The sequence below is a fragment of the Camarhynchus parvulus genome, chromosome 6 (genome assembly GCF_901933205.1).
Source record: "Camarhynchus parvulus chromosome 6, STF_HiC, whole genome shotgun sequence".
Classification (NCBI taxonomy): domain Eukaryota; kingdom Metazoa; phylum Chordata; class Aves; order Passeriformes; family Thraupidae; genus Camarhynchus; species Camarhynchus parvulus.
Genome location: NC_044576.1, coordinates 15,028,226 through 15,052,435, shown reverse-complemented (window position 1 = coordinate 15,052,435; position 24,210 = coordinate 15,028,226). Strand labels below are relative to the sequence as shown.

At 41.9% G+C, this 24,210-nt stretch overlaps 1 protein-coding gene across 3 annotated transcripts in view; it reads right to left on the bottom strand.

Annotated features, from left to right (window-relative positions):
* NDST2 (N-deacetylase and N-sulfotransferase 2) overlaps nt 1-23,996 on the bottom strand; it is a 125,746-nt gene extending 101,750 nt beyond the window's left edge. For 2 of the 3 annotated variants that reach the window (XM_030951015.1, XM_030951016.1), the window contains exons 1-2: nt 23,861-23,996; nt 250-328 (exon numbers count right to left, since the gene is read on the bottom strand). The gene's annotated coding sequence lies outside the window, so the exon portion shown is untranslated. The remainder of the gene's footprint in view (nt 1-249; nt 329-23,860) is intronic. The other variant, XM_030951017.1, reaches the window with a different exon arrangement.
* Between the last annotated feature and the right edge of the window lie 214 nt (nt 23,997-24,210).

The window sequence follows — 24,210 nt, the reverse complement described above, 5'->3', positions numbered from 1 at the left end:
CAACAAATGAAACATGCCTACCTGTCAGCTTCTCTGGTCTCCAGTGCTGCTGAATGCCACACAATTTACACTAAACCAGAGTCTCACAGTGTTTTGATGGCTGATGCTTGCAATTTTATGAGCTGGTAGATTAGACTTTTTCCATTGCAAACCTAGATACAGTTTAAGGTGACAGGTTTGGCAAGTCTGGATTTATTAGTTCCTCTGAACATAAACCTGCATCAAAGAGGATGGAAGTTAAGCACTTACCTTTTCAGCAGTGCCTTTGTTCACCAGCCAACACACAGAGCAAAGTCAACAATGCCTGGCTTACAAGCACACCCTCCAGCTGGGGAAAAAAAATCCCAGAATGAGTCTAGATTAGAGATACACAGGAAAGAAAGATCAAAGAGTACTTTATTTTATACACATATGAAGAGCACTGCACACAGGCTGTGCAACCAACCGCTTTGTTCTAAACAGAAAATATTCAACAACACAGTGCACACTATTGTGGCTCCCTAAAAATATGTCAAGTGAAAGCAAATGCAGTATTTCTCAATCATAGAAACCAACCCCCAGTATATAGAAGGAAAAGGAGGAAGAGAAAAAATATGCTAAGAAGCCCTTGGTTTGTTTTAAGAGTTAACAGTCCACTGGGCAACAGAGTTCTAACTTCCTTGACTATAACTGGCAGAGAACTTGGCCTTAAATTTCACATAACAACATTACTTTGTAATGAGAAAGTTAAAACATGCCTCCATAGGAAGTCCTCAATACCAGAGCTCAGACAGCAACTGAAATTCTTCTGCAGACTGCATAATAGCAGAAACACAGAATATTCTGAGCTGGAAGAGATCCACAAGGACGGTTGAGTCCAACTCTTAAGTGAATGGTCCATAGAGGGATCAAACCCACAGCCTTGGTGCTATTAGCACCATGCTCTGACCAACTGAGCTAATCTTGGGGATATGGAGAGACCCAGTATAGAAATTAAATGGAGCAATATAAATTGCTGTCTCATACTTGCGTTTGAAAACAAAGATTCAGGGTTTTTTGCTTTGCAAAGGGACATCCCCAGACCGGTACACTTTCCAAATTCTTTAAATAATCTCCTCAAATTAATTCCCAGGGCTGCCTTCCAGCCGGCAGGAATCACCCAGCAAATGCCAAGCATAGGCAAGTCCTTCCTCCCTCAAGTTGGGGTCTGGGGCAGCAGCTCCACATGATGACTCCTCATTGTTCATTTCCACCACACCGGAGCCCAGCAGGCACCTGGCACATACCCAGAGAAGTTACTGAGGGGAGTGGTGAACCTGAACACCTTTTACTATTTGCCCTATGGCACCACCCAAACAGAGCAGCTTAGGGCTGCTCCCTATTCGTTCAGATGCAGCCAAACTGACTTTCTGAATGGAATTTTAAGACGCACTTCATTTCATTAATGAAAAATTCTCTGCTGCCTTCCTCTACATTAAAAAGGTGTCAATCCTGTTCATACCATCCTATCATGTGCAGGTGGCCACACATAACACAAACAGTAATTCACAGTCCAGGTGCTCCCTTAACCTTCCCCACTAGATGCAAACAGGAAACTAGATGCAAACCAGTGCAACTAGACCTCTATATCTGGTACTGGTTTGCTCCCATGTATCTGCAGCTACAGCTCTTAAACAGAATGCAGCAGGACACCATTCTTGACATAATTCCTGAAACTTACTCACCTTTTTTCTCCCCCTATACCTTTTCATACTGTTTGCCCAACTGTTCCTTTTTAAAATACTTTTTTCCTGAAGAAAGGCAGTATCTAAGACTGGTATGCAATAATGTAGATTTGAATCAGCAGGAAGCAGTATGGAGGCAATATTAAAGAGTTAAGAGAGTCTGCCAACTTGTCCTCATACCTCAAAAGCAAACATAAATTAAAGGGATAAAAGATTTCCAAATTATTTAATCTATTTTCATTAGAAAATTGAGTCTTTGATGTTAGAGTATTTCCTGACTATTTCTATCAGTCTTCTGTATTATATATTTGTTTTTATATATTTGTTCTTCCAGTCTTTCCTTTGAGCAGACTATTCCATACTTCAATATATTTTATAACCTCATTCCCTTATTTCTAGCTATGCCCCTTCTCACTTTACTAATTTAATTAGTTTCTATCTTTCAAGTCTGCACCTTTCAAATATTTGTAGACTCTTATCACATCTCTCAGCTACATTTCTGGTTATCATATAGCCAAGAAGGCATGTGTGCCTGTAGGTCCCCTGGTCTGTACTCCTTTGCCATTTGTCCCTCTAATCTCTTCAGTTCAGTTTATATCTCTCTAAAAACAAGAAGTGTGAGCCTGGTACAACTTGCAAGTTAACTCTCACAGTTGTTCAAGAAGGACCTTCTCTTTAATTTTTGTAACTCAAAACTGTATTAATTTACCACCTGCTACCATGACACATCTGTAAACTGATTTATCTGCTGTGCAGCTATTCACTCCAAATGTTTCTGGTGCTTGAAAAACCAGTGCTTTTCCAGTTTCACTCCTTCCCTGGAGCGCACACAAACACATTTCTTGTTAAACCATTTTGACTGAATTCTCTCCAAGGCCTCCCCACAAGTGGGAAGCACTTTATTTTTATATTCTCCAATTAGTTCTACTATCTCTAGTTCCTCTGTTAGTGTCTCCATTGTTAATTCACTTCTAACATTTGGCATCTTAGAAGTTTAGAAAGACCCCAGCCTCTAATAAAGGTGTAAAACCATACATTTTTCAGTAAGATACAACAATACAGGGACTCCACATGGCTAAATAGAGTATTCTTCAGCACTACCACGTTCACATTTCTGTGACTTCCTGTTGAGAATTTTCTACTCTCAGCCGGAATTATCTAATGCAAGAGACCAAAACACACAATCTGACGTCTCTTAAGCCAGTTACAATACACGGTTATGCCAGGGGTGCTGTTAGAAGGCAGCAGCTGTCTCCCTTCCCCTCCCCACACATTAACCAGCAGCACATTGCCTTTGTCATGCCACCACTGCCCTGTGGTTAGCCAGGTTACTTTTCTGTTTTAGATTCAGTGCATTGTGCATCTGCACAAATACTCGTAATGGCACTCTGCACAGATTACGCAGGGACAGGAGAGCGGGGCTGTGTGAGAACTTATACACAGAAAATGTCCATCGAGTCCTGTACTGAATTCCCACTTGTAAGCATCACCTTAGTGTCAGAAAGTAAGCCTGGTATCCTGTAACTGGGAAGTCTGCAAAAACCCAAAGACTTTTCAGAAACAAACAGAAGGAGAATCCTTAAGACCATGGGAACGAACACTGAAGATTTCTGCATAGTTAAGGGGACAAGATGAATTGAACACAAGGTAGATTTGTTAAGGAGCTGAATTCTTTCAAGGATTAAAAAAAAACTTGATGGAGTAAAGGAATACAAAAACACATTGTTTATTGGAACTTCCTCAAAAGATTTGGTATAGTCCTTCACAAAGGGCTACTCAAGTCACTGTGCAGGCAAGAAGAACAAAGTACTGTCACAAGCAGGAAACTGGCAAAAAGAAATGAAACAAGACTCACTGATCAGTTTTGAGCATGGATTAAGGGTATTTGTGGAGTTCTCAAAGATCAGCATCTATTTTTTTCAGGTTGTTATTAAATAATTGCCAAAGGAAGCAAAACAAATAAAATTTCATCTGGACACAACTTTGAGTGAGGTGGGTGCAATATACAGAATAATGTGTATTATTTAAGGAAATTCTAACAGAGAGAATTCTTGGACAGTCTGAAACCATAGCAACAAAGAAAATGAGAAAGAAATAAACACCAGAAAGAGAGGTCTTTAATTATGAGCTATAAATTTCCTGTCATTACTCTGTAAGAATTTATGTTGTCTGTCAGTGAAAACAGTCATGTGATCAGCACTGTAAAAAAGTAAACAAGATGTTTAGAAAAAAACCCCAACATCATATATATTAGCATTCTCTAGCATACACTTTCTAAACCTATATCTTCACCTTTAATGTATTTAAGTTCAGCTTGATTGAAGCAATATTTAGCAGAAAGAAAAATCCTCATGAAAATTCAATGAAAATTATCAGCACAAAGAATACGCCTAAAATTGAAGGGAAAACTATATAGAAACCATTTCAGTACCCTTGAAATCACAGGCAACAGGCTTGGGATCAGTGACATCTAAAGCATTTTCACATTTGCCTGTTATCTCTGCTAGTATCCTCCAGGACAGAGTATGCCTGGTTTCTAGGCAATCCAGTCTACTGCTTAACTGCTGGCGCTGTTGGAAAGCTTTTCCTGAATTCTAATTATACAATTTACACCCTTTACTTCTGGGCAGACAGAATAGGAGAGAATTTTTTTTTCCTCTTTGCAGCACACTTTAAAATTTTTACATTATTGTAGCTCCTCTAGCCTGAATAATTCTGATTGTTCCATTCTGTCCTGGTAGGTCATGTTTCCTTTGCTATTACGTTCTCCTGAGCTACTTTCAGTTGGCCCTCATCTTCCCTCAAATATGGTGTGCGAAAATATCTGAGCAGTCCATTGTTCCAGAACACAGTAAAGAGAAAGATCATGTAGGACTGCTGTAGTCTGAGTTCAGACTGGAGCAATCCAGGTCAGTTTCTTCCATTGATCAATTTTCCGTAACACAAAAAATAAAGATTCTATCACTTCCTCCAAAACAGCAGATTGGGTACTAAGAACAGGACACCATATTACACACAGCACCTCTATGACTGGATACAGCATTCTCTTCTCCTTTTTTATTTCTCATCAGTGCACTCTATGCCTCAAAGTAAGCCAGAAAGGAGACTAGCTGTTAAAATAAAACAATAATGACATCAAAGAAACAAACTAATGAAATGACAGACAGCAATCTTTCTTCAATGTATTTGTGCATGGATATATGACATCTGAAAGCCATCACACAGTAATTATGACAACACTTAAAAATGTCACTTACTGTCAAAAACGGCAAAGTGTTTTGTGACCAAATTGTTGAGAAAACTTTGTATCATTTGTTTCAACTATATTCTCATTTCTATTTACATTACAGCGCATACCAAAAGGCTTCAGCCAAGGCTAGGTTCGTTGCATATTATGTATCTACCCAAAGACATAGCTGCCCTTTTTACAAGGGCATGTAGTAATAGGACTTAGTTTAAAGCCATTCCTCTAACTGAAAGAGGGCAGGTTTTATTTAGGAAGAAATTCTTTATTATGAGGGTGGTGGGGCACAGAAATATATCATCCAGAGAAGCTGCAGATGCCCCATCCTGGAAGTGTTCAAGCCAGGTTGGGTGGGCTTTCAGCAACTTGGGCTAGTGGAAAGGTGTCACTGGTGATGGCAGGAGTGCTAGTAACTAGATAGTCTTTTCCAACCAAAACCACTAGGATTCTAACAGTATCTGTATATGTAATCAGATTTCTGTATGCCTACCAGAAGACAGATGCTGTACCACGTCCTTTACAAAAGAAATGGATACAGCACACAAACAGAAGTATTATCCAAATTTTACACAAACAGAACTGAAACAGCAATGAGTGAACTACCAAAGTTCACATGAAAAGCAGAGCAAGAGGCCTAGATTTAATTTTCTAATCACAGTTACAAGCTCATAAACCACAAAACAATCCTCCTCTCCCCTCCCTTATCACCAAATAACACACACGTGTAATGCCTGCGCCTAACGCTCATTCACAGAAATAGTGGCGGTTGAACAACATGCAACAATTCTCCAAAAGAAAGCAGGAAATATTTTCTTTCTTTACCATCCTGCATTTAGGAAGCCAGCACCACTATTTTCATCCTTCCTTCTTCTCCTAAGTTCACGCCAGTTCATACCAAAGGCCTACACAAGCAGGGTTTAAGCAGACAGCTCATTCCACAACTGAAGGAAACGAGGAACTCTGCCACTGCAGTCACCTCCAGCAGCTGGTTGTTAAATCAGGAGAACTAAAAAATTGCTTTAGTTTCTTCACTCTTATAACTACAGTATGATGGAGTGCTACACTACAACAGCTGGAAAGAGAAAAATCACACAAGTTAGAGTGCAGACTTTAAAAATAAAGGTGTCACTAAGAAAAAAAGCAAGCTAGCCACAGACATTTTCATCTACACTTGAAAAAAAGCATGCAAAACCAGCTAAGAGTGTATCAGAAGTATGTGTTTTTATTAAGAAAATCAGAAATGCTGCAAGAAATGATGGAAAAGCAAAGAGCTAAACCAGAAGCTAGGTTAGAAAGGGACATCTCCCCAGAGCCTTAACAAATCCATCACAAGACCCTAGGGAGATGTTAAAAAACAAGGGGCTTTTGTAGCATTTTTAATACTCCTTCATGTGACACAGTGCATATATTTACCAAGAGTAGTGCAGTACGCAGAATCTAAAAATACAATTGCATACTGAAAAAAGTTCAGGAGACACAACAGCATTTGATCAGATACACAAAGGTAACAGACCACAGAAGGGTACAAATGATGTGAGAAAAAACTGATAAGGGTATATTTCAAAGAACAGGGAAGAAACCACAGAGACAGAGCTGGCAGAAAATACCACACAGGTTACACTTGCAGCTTAGTGAAAAGCCTAATGCAGCACTCGAGCGAAGCACAATCAGCAACAAGCAAGCAAAAGAGTCAAGTACCAGTATGCATGGTGGGCACACAGGAAGAACACATAATTGGGTACTTCTATGATCTATTTTGTTCACTTCATATTAATGATATCTTTCTAATCACTTTATGTTTGTATCTAGGCAACAGGACCAACCATGCATGTAAGAGATCATGATACTATTAATATATCTTTAGGCTGGCGCAGATGACAAATTTTTACAGAAGCAGTGAAGAATTCCAGGCCTCATTTCCCCACCAATTGGAAAAAACCTGCCCCCAAATCCAAAAACCATCCTACTCACCCCCCAGATCATACACTCTGCTGCAATACAGCAGCAAACTACTCCCATTACGTGAATTATCATGCAATAAGCACCAGTTCCACTTCTATTATGTGATATAATTACCTGCAGAGGATGGAAAAGTATCAGTAAAAGTTAGCAAGAAATAGGTAATTGAGACAATTCATAAACTCCTCAACCTGCTCTCCAGCACATCTGCAGAATCCTGAGCAAAGGAGATGGCCAGATGAATTTTGCTGCTGCCATGAACCTGATCTGTTGTCCAGCCTTCTCACCTTTAAGTAAAATTCTACAGTTCTTGTCCTCATCCTGCATCTCTTAGAGAGGTTTCAAACTTGCAGCATCAGAATGATTTACAGAAGACTTCTCCCAGTAAAGATAGGTAATGTGTGTGAACAGTTAAAGGCAATGGGATTTTCCGGCTCATGGTAGAAAGAGTAGCACACCGACCTCTGCTAAATCCAGTATCCATCCTCTCTCTCCAAAAGAAATGCCTGTATGCTATTAATACCACAAGATGAAACTCAGCTGTATAAATAAAACCCCTCATTTCAGCTAAGTCTTCGTCATCTCTCTGGCATCCACCACCGTCTCTTCACAACAAAACTCTCAGGAGGACCTACAGTGCAGGGTTTTTTTCTGGACAGGAATGCAAGCCTAGTTTTATTATCTCCTCTTGGCAACTTAACATTTATGAACAATTAGGTTGGAATTAAGGAAAAAATCACATCAAAGCCCAAAGTTCTGTAGGAAGTACTCGAGTATTTGCAAATCAGCATGGTTTAAAATGGAAACACACTGTCTGGAAGTCAAGGGGACCCTGGCATGCTCTTTCAAGAGACTCTCTGACATGCTGGATGACCTCAAGTACATCACTTATCTTTCCCACATTAAAAAATATCTCCTCAAATGACCTTGCTAGGTAGCTCACTTTGAGAATTAAAAAATAAATACACCGTAAATCCTCCTATTATTATTACTGCTGTTACTATGGGGGCTGGAACTGTCGTCAGCGAGCAGGCAGGACATAATTTAATTTTCTTTAAATATTTATTATGCGACAGCATAGCCATCTGTTTAACATTCACTATATTTAGTTTCTGTCTTAAAAAACAGAAGGAAAGAAAATAACAGCTTTTGACTTTCACTTCCACATATCCTTTCCAGCCACATACGCACTAATACATGGCCAATATCCTTTCAACTGTAGTATCCAAAAAGTTGCAGGAAAGCAGAAAGAATTTCAAGCTTGGATGAAAACAATTCCAACTACAAATTTATTCTCCAAGACAAAAAAAAAAGGAGAATCTCTAGTTTTAGCAGCATATATTTTGACTTCAGCATTGAGAAGGCAAAACAGGACATGAAGGAAAATAGTGGGACAAGAAGACATAGATGGCAATAAAGCACTGCGCAGAATATGCTACAAGAGGAAAGACATAAAATATTACATATCTATACAAAATAGTAACTTCTCAATAGCATTAATTTCTCTCCAGTGAATTATAATAAAAAACATCATTCTTAAGTAACAGCTGTTACAGAAAGGTGCCCTTGGCATCAAAATGTATTCTCTTTGGACCCTTCTACGAAAAGGCTTCTCCTTTCCCTGTTTGCACTGTGTACTTCCAGCAGTCTGGACACAAAAATCTTCTAACATGTCAAACCACTGGGACTTTGAAATAATACAAGTCAAGGAGGTAGAAAGGAACCTAAACTAATCAACATACACAGAATGAATTTTTAAGTAAGGAAAACTAAAAACTAGAAAACATCAGTTAAAATGCACTCATCCAAATTTATGCTTTCCCACTGCTGTATCTACTATTCCAAGGCTGAGACCATGAACCCCTCCCAACACACCTCAGTTCCTGGCATCAGCACACTTTACCAAGCCACTCCTGGTCCACCACTGCAATTCCAATACACAGAGCTCAGCCCTTACTAGGAGTATGCCCTAATTTTCTAGGGCTATTTATAAACTGTGATAGCACATCAGGTCAGTCAGGCCTGTCTGAGAGACCAATATCTGACATCACAACAAAATGGTACAGAGCTCAGGCCAAGAAACTCCAGCATAAAGTGAAAAAGCATAAGCCAGACACACAAATGCAAAAAGATGCCCAAAACTATAATGCTTCTATTTTTTTAAACAGCTTATTTTCAGATCTTCTATTGCTGACAATAGAAGCAACATATTCCTGTTTATATAGAGCCAAAAGAGAACATGCTATAATGGTGGTACACTGGTGTCATTAATTTACTGTCACTTGATGATTGAATGGATAACAAACAACTCCCATACACAGTACCAGTAATTTCACCTTCAACTACAGATGTGACCTTCTGTTCGTAAACTGTAGTTTCCAAATACCTGAAGCAAATGATTTTTTTAAAAACTGTGTAAGTTTTTACACTTACTTATATGGTATAAACCAGTATGCATCTGAATATTACCTTTTTGCCCAAAAAACCAAAGAGAAGCCTAATCATTTAGGAGAGGTAGCAACTACTTTTGTATTTGAGACCAACACAGAAACTGCCCACTTCCAAGTTATGTTCCTGTGGAGCAAGGGTTGAGCACTGGCACAGGCCTGTAACCTCAGTTTCTCAACAAGGACAAAGGTTTAGGCAAACACAACAGCACAAAGACTTTGGTCTAAAATGAGGTAACAATGGGCTTGGTTTAAATTGAACATGGTGGGAGAAGATGTGCCACGGCCTGATCCATCCAAATAACAACTAGGTCTACTCTCTGTTACAGTTGTACTCTTACGTTGTAGTTCTTGAGCATATCACAAAAAAAGGGGAAAACTGCCCCCCCCATTTTTCCTCCATCCTGTCAAAACTCAGCATTTATTTTTAGTGTTAATCTGCAATGCAGAATACATTTCTACCGAATATTTTATCACCAGTGTAATAATCTGAATTTAACACCTTGTTTTTAATGGGATATTTGTAATTGCTCTGTGACTGACAAGAATCATAGCTATTGAAAACACTTGAAAAATATAGGACATAAGAAACTCATTCTGAATTTGGCCTAAAACTCATTCACTTCAGTTCCTACAAACTGTACTGTCCAGCTCCAGGTATTTCAAAGACTAGCAGAAGAAAGCCTTAAAGACAAATTTGCAAAATAGGAATAAGGAAAAGCAGTCCTTCTTATTATTGTTTGTACTTATGGGTATCTCAAGCTTAAGGAAGCTGTCCAGAAGACCTTAAGAAGTGTTTTCTTCTGCAGGACTTGTCTATATAACTGACACATAAATATCAGATTACTTTTGACCCTACACATTTTTAACCTCAATGATGTACTGTAGCAATACATTCCACACATTAATTTGTGTACTGAGTGGAATATATTTCCTTTGGCCAGAAATTAATTCATTATTTCCCAGTATAATTGACAGTTTCCTTTTCTGATGACAGCAAGGTATCTCTAACTAAGCCACTACTACAAACAAAAAATCATCAATATCCCTTTTACAAGATCTTTTTTACAGAGAAACAATTTCACAAATAGAAATGAATCTGCAATCACAGTAATTCATAAAGATGCTGGAATCAGTAGGAAAGATACTGACAATGCATGCACTGCACATTCTCTGCCTATGTTTCTAAACAGCAGAGAATTACCCTTTATGTGCCCCTGCACTAAGGCTTGAAGGGCAGAGCTCAGAGCACCTTCCTCACAGCTCAACACCCAGGTCTAGGAACAACAGGACCAGCAATACCATTACCACAAGGAATGATGATAAATACAAAGCTTTCTGAGCATGGCAGCACAGCTGTGGTGTACCAGAAAGATTCATGCCTCCCTTGGTGGTTGGAACAGCTGTATGAATTAGCTATTCACTGGAGTGCTGCTCTTTTGAACTTGCCTTTATATGTGATTCCTACCTGCAGAATGTCAAGTTTGAAGCTGCTGGTGTCCTCATGATGCTGTTTTATAAAAATCTGAGGCAGCACATACAAAAAACCACAACAACAACACACAAAAAAGCCTAACACATAAAAATTGAGATTACTCAACTAAGTGACAGAAAGAAAGAAATACAATGAACAGCCCACTTGAGATTCCAATGCAGTAATTTGATCTCTTCATCCACCATAAACTATTAGGACAGCTAAGTAAAGCATTTTCTTATACTTTTCACTGTCTTGAACTGGATCTTCTGTCCTGATCTGGCCAGAACTACTTAGAGCAGCAAAACCAAACCTCATCAGTGTGCTGGCTGGCTTCCTCTCCATCACCTGAAAACCTGGACAGGAACCATGCGACCCTCTCCTTCATTAAACAGCCTCACATAGCCATTAATTAATCTCTTGCAATTAATGGTGTCCCTGAAATAGATTAAATATCTTGCTATCCATCTTCAAAGGTACTTTTACTTGATTTCAGCTTTCCTTGTATTGACAATTCGAAAACATGGATGGATATCTAAGTACTGCTAGAGAGATCTAGTGTTAGCTCCCTGATGTTAGCCATCAGGGTTTTACTTGGGTCAAATAATCCCTCCATTTATTAGAAGAACAATTCCAGATAATTCAACAGTTTTCAAAATATTAAAGGATGTCTCTGATAGGCCTAATGATGAGATCACTCACACTGTTGGATTCCAAAAGGTCAATTAATACCAGAAGATAGAAAACAAACCTCAATCTGTAGCATGCCTTCTTCCTTACAATAATTACAATAAGCACGTATAGATGGTAGAATTAAATGAACACATTTTGAAAAATTAAATTTTTCCACTGTATTTTTATGATTCATGCAAGTTAGAACTTGTTTTATTTAAGAGGGACATACCAAAGTTGCTCAAACAAAATTAATTCTGATATGTTCTATCTTATGTTTGTCCACACCACCTTCTGAATGTGGTAGTGTACATCCATACACATGCCTCTACATGTGTCCCTCTTCCAGTTTACAATTCCCACATTAAAGCAAAATCCCAAATTACACAAGCATCCTACTGGTATCACCCAGGCTGAGCAACCATCGGACAAGCCACAGGGGCATCTTGAACTAACTATAAATTATAGAACTATAGGTGGTTGTTCTCAGGGTGGAAGCACTACAGAACTGAAGCAGCATTGCCAAAAGGTTTTAGGTATTCTCTGACAGCCAGATCTTCAGATTCAGAGACCTGCATTCCAACCAGGGCACAGGAAGATGCTGCAAAGTTTGGTATCTACTCCTGCTATCCGCATCTTAGCTACTTCATCTTCCTCTCTCACCAAAACCCATCTTTTCCATCTAATCTCCTTATGTTCCTCATGCCACGCTTGCCTGTCCTCTCTGGTCATCTGTGAATTCCCTGTCTAACATTTCTCTTTTGGCAACTGAACTTTCCTGAGATAAAGCTTCTCTTTAGAAGCCCCACTGTGCAAAGCACTGCCCATGCAAAGGCACACAACCAACAGCTCTTCTACCCAGAAATAAACTCCTTTAGAAAATGTAGCTTTTTACTGAAACAGACTTTTGGGTCTCCTTCTGACAGCTGATACCTTTCTCCAAAGCAACACAGGAGAATGGCCAATATCTGTAAGCCACCTTAGATCTCACAGAAACAGAAGAAAAACATCATAGTTGACTGTTTAAACAGTGCAATGGGGAAGCACTCTTATAGAAACTGCCACGTCAGGTATCACAGCTGGGTGGCAACTGCTTTGTAATCTCTGGCACAGGGCCCTCCAGTCCCAGAACCATTCAGAAAAACAGCAGCTGGCACACAAAGATCAGAAGCGTCAATATTGATTAAAATTACATTCCAACGTCAAAATTTTAAAGCCATATGAAATTTTCCGACTGCTGGAACTTCGGGAAAAAGAAGCAAAGCTGGTTTTCCAAAAAGGTTTCTGATCTCCTGGAAAGTACAAATTGGTAATGCTGCAAAAGCCAACATCACAGCAAGAATGAAGTCTGCCTACTGCAGGTGCTCTCAACCTCACCACACACAGCCCGCCCTTTTCTTACAAACCATCTGAGTGCAAATGCTCAGGAAAAACAGGACTTAACTCGAATTCTTAACAGGGTGACACACTTCACTGGAGTTAGAAGTAGATGAATATGGTAGAGATAATCTTATGACTGCCTGGCTCTTGGAAGGGCCAGGGGGCTCTGATGAATGCATTTATTGCTGTAATCTTGAGCGAAATGCCTAAGGGTGACTGCTACATCAAATCCTCTAAAGCCTGAGAAAACAGATAATCCATTGTTTGAAGATTTTAACTAAAAAAGACCAAGGTTGCAAAGCCTCAGGCAGAAAGAACAATAAAACACTAGACAGGAGAAGACTTTGCATTAGTTTGCTGCCCGCATAGTGCTGTGCTTTGCGCATTATACAAGAAATAGCAGCAACTGGACCTTTATATTAAGAAAGAGCTTTTACTGAAGAAGGAAAAGAAAAGGAATTCCTCTGCCCAGTCTTATAGCTGCCTGCTCCCAGATGCACTATACACCAAAGGTTTTAAACCCTAGCAGTGATTAGTTATGCCAAATATGAGCTACATTATACAGGCACAGAGTTTTTACAGCACTTGGCACTGCCAATGAATAAAAGACCTCAAGCTGAATATTTAATATTGTACCACTCAAAAAAGTCAGTAGTCATGTACAACCTCTGCAGCTAGTACACTTAAAGCATGACTATGCTGGGCTAGCAGTGTAATGACAATGCTAACCTCACGCAAGAAGCTTGCAGAGCCAAAAAAATACATTGTATGACTTACTCCCCAGGAGAGAGACAATATATCTGAGCAACTGTAACAGGGGAAAAAGTATTGCACGCACTGCTGCCAAGGACTGTTTCCTAGAATTTGTCATTTCCAAACCCAATAATAATTAACCAACATTTCTAAGAACAAGAATGTTCTGCACCAGTATTATCAACTCAGTTAGATTCAGATCAGTATTAGTCAAAACTCATTTCTCCTTTTTTCTTGTATTCCACATTGATTTCTGCAGTCTCAGTGAAGCTAGTCTTACAAGCAGAAAAGAGGGATAAGAAGTCTCCTCACATTCACAGGACGAATTTCACTGCAGTAGCCAGCTTGTGCCCATAACTTTACATGAAAAAACCCTGCCAACCCACATTTCTTCCTGCATCTCCTTCCTTTTTCTTCAAGACAGATGGAATCAAGCTAGGTAAGATTTTCTAAAAAGCATTACCTAAGGATAATTAATTTTATGAAATTGAAATTTTAAGACTTGAGTGCTATATCCTGATGTCTGCGCATACAAGGTTTCAATACTTCATTTGTCTGAGGGCTCCCTCATGTTATTCTGGCTATCATGGAAGTCATGCCATTTGTGCTCACAAGAGTTGCAAGTACTTCCCCAGCTCTGTCACCAGTTTCACAGCTACACTGGAAGACACCCGTGGTTAAAGGTCATGACTGCAAATGAGGATGGAACTCCACAGAGCCCCAGGAAAAGTTACAGTATCCCAGCAGAGAGCAGCTAGCAGAGACTGTGTAACACCAGAGTGAAAGAGTTGTGAACACAGAACAAAATGATCCGTGCTCTCAACACTCATTTTCAAGCTTAGTGTTACCCACCCCAGAAGATCAAGCATGAGGCTTCTAAATCACTAACCCATGAAGATCAAATAACATCTGTATCCCCACCAAATGGTCTCTCCAGATTTAGCCTAATGACAAGGAAAACCAGAATCTTGCATTTGCGGTTTACACCCTAGAGCTGTATGAAGACGTTTGGCTGTATTTTTATTCTTTCTTCATTTTTAGAAGTACTCAGTATACTTTAAGACCAAAGAGTTTACAGACATACCCTTCAAGAAAAGCCTGGCTTCCAGTGCAGACACTGGATCAATTTCCACTGCCCTGTCTCCCAGCGCTGCCTGGAGCTGATCTTCACCCTTGCACAGGATGCGTTTCAGGAAGATATAATTGCAGGAAGGGGAAGGGGCCTGAGCACTCCCAACAATTTCAGTCCTCAAAGATCTGTCCAGAATAGTATCATGGGACAAACAGCCTGTGCAAGGGTACTAGAAAAAACTGTTGAGGAAAACACAGAAACATTGCTATTGTTTGTTTGGTTTTTTCTTTGCTTGTTTTTGGTTGGGGTTTTTTTTTCCCCAACAAAATATGGAAAAAACCAAGCCCAAGATAAATTCCATAGAAACATAACTGGTTTTCTGACATAACATGTCATGTTGTTCTGGTAAATTGCACAGGACCATAAAGACAATACAGCACTGCTCATCACAGAAACTGGGAAGTCTTGGAGTAGATGCAAAAAAAAAAAAAAACCAAAAAAACAAAGCAGAACATGTGAACTCAGTGCTCATCTGCGCCTTGACCAAAATGACTACTTTGCTCTTCCTCAGGACCCATTTTCATCAGAAACTACTATTGCTATTACTTCTTCAATCTTACCCCTTACAAGAAATGAGTGATATAAAAATTAACCCAGTGTCCAATCAGAGGTGGAAAAGAACAGGCAGCAATAAAGGGCTGCAGTTACTGGCTCTCAGTCTCCTGTGCATGCAGCTTGGCTTTTATCCTGCTGCTTATTTCAGAGTTTCTCATGACCACTGTTAGTTAAGGCTAACCTAGATTTAAAAACTTTGCAGGACTGATGCAGAGAGAAGTAGCACAAGACTCCTCTTCAGCTTACACCATGTGAAACTACTGAGATGACCATCTGGCATGTCTTTAGGTGGTCACTCCTCTCCCCCAAAGACAGCTGCCCTGGCATGCCATCAATTCATCTTATCCTCAAGGTACTCTGTGGAGTGCCACTGCAGGAGCATTTGAGCCTGCCTGGGTTTCTTACAGTAACATTTTCCCTTCTGGAGAATGATAACATAGAAAAAAAGGAGGCTTGTTTTGTTCTGTTATTTTAATTTCCACATGAGTTTCCTGATCCTCCTTGCTGAGTTCGTGCACCAGTACAGAGAAGCACCACTACAGGACTGGATTGCTTCCCTCAGCAGCAGTATCAGTTTAAATGCAACCAAGAGGAGTGTGTTCAAAGGGCATCTTCACCCTGTTTTCATTCAGCAATAGGAAAATACTAGGACTAACATAAAAATAATTATACCATAGCTCTACTACATGCAAGAGTTAATAACCCCTGAGAAACCTTATGTTCAACACCAACTGCAATTATGACAATCCCTGAACACCAGTTTGCTCTTAACCTGCCCACATACACAACACAAGACCAAAAAGAACTTTCAAGCTCTGCCTGCTACCACAGGCACTGTAGCATCGCGTGTGGTTAGTGAGGAATTTGTATTTATAAGTAATCCTGGGAAAGGCAAACATCAATATTTTGTTTGAGGCAAAGCAAGTTTTCCTGCAGAAATCTTTGTGTTTATATGTTTACGTGGACTTGGGCCATGGAAACACACCCTGTTCCACGCACAGTTACAGGATACTAAAATCTAGATGCGAGCACATGATAACAGTTTTCATGGTAGCCTTGACTCAGGAAAGTAGGCTCATTCACATCATGCTTTGATACAACAGAATGAGAAAAAGGACCAGATCAGAAAAAGGAACATAAAGGAAGGATATGGATAGAAGTCTCCAGACAAAACTAAATCAGGAGACAGTGACAGATCTCTGCTCATGAGGAAGATGATTATGACTCAGCCAAAAGTAAGGCACATTCATTTTGAGCTTCAGTATCACTGAGTGAATCCAGAGCATTTAATTAAAAATAAAAATAATGAAATTACAAGTAACAATTTTGTAACCAAAATGGGGGGCAGGGGAAAGCTGAATGTTTCAGAGCTGTCTGAACAACAGATCAGACATGGGGACTAGCAATTTATGCCAGGCTTCAGTGCTGAAATGAATCTGCCTCCTCACAACTGCTGGTCTGGGCCAGGATCCCACCTAATCCCACTGAAAAAGCAGGTTTAACACTACAATAGTTCACATCATTCTCCTGAAAGTGGATTCACACAGCTGATGAAACAGGGAGCTGCAGCAGCCCTCACACACAGACACTCTGTGTTGATCAATGCAATGTCTACACTAGTTTCTGTCTGCTCTTTTTAATACCTCTACAGCCCTCAAAAAATGGAGGACAAGCAGTTTTCCAACAGTTAGGTGATGATGATTTCAGTTCTGTAGCTCCATTACTGAGACAAAGGATGCCACTTCAAAGACATCTCTATACTTGAAACTGACCTACACACAGGTGATGTCCAGAAAAGAAACACAAACAAAACATGGGTGATGACAGATGCAAGATGATGACATTTTAAGGGGTTAGGCAAAACATCAACATTTTCTCCACTGAAATTTCTGCCTTTTATTAAACTGCACAAGAGCTCCCAGTCTTCCTGTGCTCCTTGTTCATCTTGGGCCGTTAAATATTAAGAGGTATTCAACTTGCTGTGAAATTACATTATTCATCTCAGCCCTGTAATGCGCCACTGTGCTGGGCCACTCCAAACCTGACCTCAGCATCTGGTCAAGGTTAAGCTTCCAGCAGTGCAAAGCCCAGACTGTGCAGGAGAGAAACTGGTCTCTTGACAGAAAAGGGTCATTGGGCAGTAACTGACATTTTAACATTCTCCTCACTTTGATTCAAAATCTAGCTGCAGAGATTGTAGTTGACTCTATGACCCACCCATGATTTTCTCTGGCTTCTCTGGGACAGGATGGCTGTCCCAGGACCATAGTAAGGTCCTGGTTACACTTACAATGGAATCCTGGCTGTTGAACAGCTTAATCTCAGAGGCATGGGCAAAGACAATCGACAGCTGCAGAACAAGCCCTAACAGTCAGCACTTGCAAAAGCTTTCAGAATAAAGTGTGAGTGGCACAGAATCCCCATGTCAGCATTAGCTTAAAAAGAAAAATGTACAGAAAAAATGTTCTAAACATGGAAAAGGTAGTGAAGATCAGAAGAGGCAAATTTACATAATTAATAGTGACGATATTAAAAATGCTACACTGAAAAGCAGTCCAGGACTACAACCAAGTTAGTTTTCACTCTGGAAGGTATTCAACTGCGCTTCTGCTCAGATACTTATCCTGCTGACATTCTCTACGTCTGGAGTGACATTCTCAGTTTTTAATATATTCAGTGGAAAAGCAAAAAAGAACTTCCAGCAAGTGATTCACCTCAATAAATGTGGACATCTACTTTAGGGTAGATTTAGAAATGAACAGTGCCCTAACACACCCTTAACATAAAGGGAACTTACAGTGCCCAGTTCAGTTGTGGACACTTGAGCTGTATTTACATACTATATTTTCACATGTAATCAGATGAGTCCAACTCTCATCATCCAAGAGAAGCTAGATCTGACTGTTTTAAAAGCCCATTGTGATACAAAAATTTTCCATTTACTCTAAAGCACCAGTAAGGGCTGAAGGGCTAATGCAAAGTCATCCAGTAAGAGGTTCTTAAAACAAAAATAGACCTTTGTAAATGTTCTGTGGTTCTTCTAACCTTTCTGAAGTAAATCTCATGTTTCTCTGCTTTTCTAAATTGAATTCTGCTACTCACAGCATAGAACAGCTAAGGCCTATCATTCCACTGTTTCCTTTGAGGAATTAATACCAAAGTGATTGAAAATGTGAGAGTTAAGATCTGTTGAAGAGCTCTAAAAATCCACGTGCAAGCTCTGATTTTACTTCAGAAGTACTGCCAAGCAAATTAGTATTAATTAGAGACAAGCTTAAAGACCAATAAAATATTAGGCTAATGGAATCATCTGGAACTGTAAAACTAAATACGATCAAAGGAAAACAAGTTGCTCCATCAGCTAATCTAATGGTCCTGACACAGAAGCCTCCCAACACAAACCACTCAGAGGAGTGTAATATTCTTGGGGAGCTCCTAACACAGAACTGAAGGGTGCAGGAGACTGGAGAAACAAAGGGAAGAGTAAGGTCAGAGTTGTATGCTTTCAAAGAGACTGACCAGATGGCAGACCAGGACTGCAAAAAGAGATTAAGTAGGGATAAAACTGTCATTTTGCTGTCCCTCTTTACTCCTTCCCTCTTCCATCAGTTATGCCAACCCAGCTCCCAGTCCAACAACTAAATACAGAGAAAAAACATACATCATTAAATAAAATCAGCAGTGATCCCTGGCTCTGGAGAGGGCTATGACTTGCTGGTGTGCCATCTAACACATGCAGCTTTATAACCTACTCTCTCCCCCACCATGGAAACCCTCCCTGAGGAGGCATCCTCCTCCTGTGAGCTACTGTACTGGATGGGGAGGTAAGAGAGGAGGGGACAGACTCTGCTGTCTCTTGCCTTACTGAGAATGCCCTGGACCATCTTTTCTACTAATGGAGATATTTCTAAAGCGGAAAAAAAAAAAGAATTCAGAAAAATGCACTACAGTGTTGAGAGAAAACAGATCAGTACTAGTGCAATACAACTGTATCCCACACTTCCTCACTTCCGTTCCACACTCAAAACGTGACAAAATGCTGTAGATGTTAAGTGCAGAGTGAGACACCCAAAGCACAAGGATTACCAGCACTAGGACCTGCACAAGCCCTGTACACTGAGCAAAGGACAAAATGTATCTCTCCTCCTTCCTTTGATTTTGGAGGAAAAAATACGAACGTTGGTATCTGACTGCTGTTACTTTTAATGCATAACTTCATAATTTGTATTTAATGACAAACATAAAGTTCACTTAACAGAAAGAAGAGGGCACTATCACAGACTAAGTTAAGGTGGTAACATTTCAGCCAGAGAAGAGCTGCAAGCACCATTGATACTCCACGTCTGCAACCCCAGCAGGAAGAACAGCTGTGGTTACACACAGCTACAAACACATTTGGAAGAGACAGGTATTTCCAAACACTTTTTTGGTGTTGCTAGTACATAAGCAAGTGCTACATGAAGCTGTCCTTTTTTTTTTTCCCACTATTTATTTTTCTTGACAAATTTAAAAGCAGGCTGAGTCTATATAGAGAGAGCATGTGCCCATCCCTTCTCCTTGTTTGAAGAGTTTGGGCAGCTTTAGAAAACAAGCAAACAGCAAATCCCACTTCTGTGAAAACAGATCTTGTTACACTGCCCAGCATAAGCCACAAATATTTTGAGAAGGTCCAAACTGCACTTACAACCTTACCAAATGCCTGACATTTACTGATAAATCAGTTAGCTTACTAAAAAATATTAGAGCAGGCAAGAATGTTATGGAAGGTATCTTCCTGGTGCAGAAGATTAATTCATCACTCATGTCTAGAGAGTTCTACTGCATTTTTAACAGAGCACATATGGATTGAGTCTAGTGATCTATATAATTTCCTTTCAGGATATGGGTCTATATTGAAAAACAGTCCCCAAACACCAACTGTCAGAGGACAAAGACCTTCAAAAATCATTATGCAGGAAGAACAGGTAGGGCTCTGATCTGTCCACTCCACTAAATCTTTCAGTGGTGATTTAAGCTATAACTGTGATCCACAGCTCTACTGGAGATTCCTGCTTCCCGAGCAGGATCAGCAAAGCAGAAGGTCTGTCTGCACCTTCACTGATGCACCATGCAGTCTGCCATCTCCAGCAGCTGAAGCAGAGGCACATGGTGCCTTCTGATTTTACTGTAGTGGGAAAATTGGCAGTCTAAAAGCAGAGGGTACAGCTCAAAAAAGAAAAAACCCAGACTTTGAGCCTTTCAGAGCTGATGCCAGAACAGCCAGCGATCAGGCAGGAGCTGCACAGCGCGTGGTGTCTGCAGACTGCGCTGTTACAGGCCAGAGGTGAAGTGCTCAGCACAGGCATAATGAAATACAGAGTTTCACCTCTGTGCATTATGTTCAATTAACCAAAGTAACTGTGTTCAGCAAAGTCACAGGGAATTTTCTAAAGACAGCTAATGTTGCTTTGGGCCTTCTAAAAATACGTTCGCAGTGCTTGCCTTTCACCACTCCTGTGCTGCTCAAAGCCTGCCATCAGAAAACAGCAGCAACTTGGACGTGTTTGACTTGAAACAAAGAGATTGGAAAGACAGCTAGAAAGGAAAAAATTGAACTCAAAGACCCCTGCATCAGCAAAGCAAGAATAAAACTAGAGAAGCAGAGTGAGCAAACAGGAGCATTCATCCCAATTACCTCCAGAATCCAGGACAAACCCTGCACTCATGCCCAGTGCCGCCACCACTGACTCTGTGCTGCTGCTGCAGCATCACTCCTTACACCCACAAACTCCACTGCAGCTGCCTGTTGAGCTGGAAATTTGATACACTGCAAAGGCTGCTGACAGCCAGAGGCTGCTCCCCTGTCTATAAAATATCCTGTAATAAATTACATTACAGATTGGGGAAAAGGATTCGGAAGAGCGAGAATTAAAACACAACCTTATGAGAGGTAAATGAGACCAATTAAAGGAGATTTGCTATGAGTGCTGAGGGATTTTGACCTGAGCTGTAATCAGGGATGGATATGCATTCTTTTAAAAGAGGAAAATGAGCAAGAGATCATGTGTAAACAACTCTGCCAATTAAATTGAAATGGATTATCTTATCTGTGCAGCTCTGCTCAGAGAATCCCCACATACTCCAGATACCATGGAGAGATCTGAGACAGTCATTCAGTCCTCTGAAACAAGGCTCAGTGATGGGGAGATAGGCTGTGGTTCAGGACACATCGAAATCTTAGCTGCATTTGGTTATTCCCCTTCCCCCATGAAAAAAACAAACAAACAAACAAACACGGAATTACAAATGTAAATACAAAAGTAGGCTCAAGCTATTTTTACCAGGCCCCTACATGAGTCCTGATGCAGATCAAACTGAAGGTTAGGCACAACAGTGAAACATGCTTTATGCAAAATCCATGCAGTAGATCCCACCATCACTGCACCACGAGATATTGCTGGGAGACCCAGCTTGCCCAGGCACACACTCACATCCTGATAAACAATTGCACATATTACACCACACCTCAAAACACTGACTCTCAATTTTTCTGTATCATAATCTCGTTTTGCTGCCAGATTGCCCCCCACTCTCCATTCTGACATCCAGTCTGAGAACCCATACCCAAAAGCAAAAGTAATTTCTGCAATCGTAGCAAAAAATTTGATATGGACAGATGTACCACTACTCCTGCTCTGTGTCCCTGCTCACAGCTCATTCTGAGCTGTGCTTTTTTGAAAATCCCAGTTCTTCATAGCTCATATATACATGCAAAAATGCAGTTTTACAAAGAATGAAGAAATACTGAAACAGAGAAAGAGAAGACCCATTACAAAACCATGTTCAAGAAGCAACAAGGAAAACACTACCGTGTGCTTAGGGGAGAACAAAAACTAAAAGGGAAGAACAAAAAGAGGAATTTGGGATCAGGAAGAAAAATTTAAGCAGCAGCAACTGAACAAGATAATAACCGTAAGAGATATGTACTTGTTTACAGCTGCTGACAGGAGAAAGTTTTTAGACCATTTTATGCTGGCTGCCAGACTTAAGCACACAGATTTTCCATTTGCTCAAAACTGGTCTACTGTAGTCTGGCTGGTTTTGGAACCAACAATCTCAACACATCACAACCACTTTTGTGCAGGGTGAAGAACAAACTAAAATGCCTTTCTATGTCCATTCTGTCAGCAGATCAGTGATCTCAGTGCCATGAAAACAGCTGCACTGAGAAGCCCAATGAAGAAATTCTGCACAAACCCACAGTGGATGGAGCACCCCACGTGTCTTTGTGCAGCAGTTCTACAGGGCTTGGCTTTAGCATCACTGTCCAGGTGCTGAGCCAGCTCACATGGGCAATGTCAGCATGTGCAGGTACCCAGGCCAATGAACTCTGGGTTTGATGCTAAGCTTCTAATTTTTTCTGGCTCTTGGGGTGTTTTTGTACACGACGTGTCCCTCTATACCGTCATCATCCAAAATTTCCCAGCCAATTACTACAGATAATTGACTGCACATAACCTGAACAATCCATCAGAAGTTTTAGTTTACCTCTGCCATAAAGGACAAAGTTACATTTCCTAATGAGAAATGCACATACTATTAACAAGTCTGAATACTTCCTTGGCAAAATTGGTCACAAAGGATCCCAGTGTGGAGTAGCTTAACTTGTGGCTGAATTCAGAGGTCTGACATTTGCTCACTTCTAATTCAGGCAACACACTTTACTCACTCTTGCATAAGCAAACATAAGGGACGTCTCACGCTTTTATTTATCAGTTTACCTCTGTAAAAATGTTAACAACTAAAATATTATAGGAAATACTACAGGAGCGATTCCTCACGTTCCATTAGCTTTCTCTGTGTAATTTTTGTTGTGTCTTTATAATACCACAACTGTGCCCGCGGTTGGCCTGCTCTGAGCGCAGCCCCCAGAGAGCAGCGTGCGCAGCACGGGCAGTGCAGCCGCAGCCCCGCCACGGGGACAGGAGCATCCCCTGCCCCAGTGCACGCCGACTACTCGGGCGCCGGTCCCGCCGTACTCAGCAGCCTCGCCGCCCACAGCGCGACGCCGTGGGGTAAACAAAGCTGGACCGAGGCCGAGAGCGCAGCTCCGGCCCAGGACCCCGCTCCCCGCCGGCGGCCGGAGCACGGGGGCTCCGAGGGGCGGCAGCCGCGATGGGGTAGGGGCAGCCGCTCCCAGCCGCGTGTCGGGGGCCCAGCGCCCGACAAAAGCAGCCGTGAAAGGCTGCGAAACCTTCGGCCCCAGGCACGGCCGGCAACGGAGCGCCGTGCTGGGGCAGGGGTCCCCTGGAGTGGGCTCCCGGCGGGGTCCCCGGCCGCACAGGTGGCTCCGGGGCGGGGGGCAGTGCCCTCTGCACCGCCCGCCCCAGCCCGGCCCCCCCGCCTCCTCCCACGCTCCGGCCGCCCCTCACAAACCGCCCGCGCCCGGGACCATCGCCCCCGGCCGGCACAACTTCCCCCGGCCCCGCTCGCTCAGCCCCCCCGCCCTCCGAGCCGGAGCGGGCTGGGCCGCCGCCACCACGCTGCCCTCCTCCTCCTCACCTGCCGCAAGGAGGCCCCGCCGGGCGGGCAGGGCACGGGTCCCGGAGGGAGAGCTGACAGGCGTCCCCCGGCGCCGCGAGCAGCGCTCAGGCCGGTCGCGGCCCGCCGGCTCTGGGCGCTGCGCGTCCGTCCGGCCGCTGGGGAGCCGCCGCCGCCGCGCCGCCCGGCCGCCATCTTCCGCGGGGAGGGCGGGAGGGAGGGAGGGACGGAGCGAGGGAGGGGCGCGGGGCCCCGCCCGCCTCAGCACCGGGGTGCGCTCGGGCCGGGGTCCTGCAGCACGGCCGCGCCCCGCGCTCCAACACGTGGCCGGGGCTTCCCCGCGGCCGCGGGGACCGGAGGCGCCGCCGTGG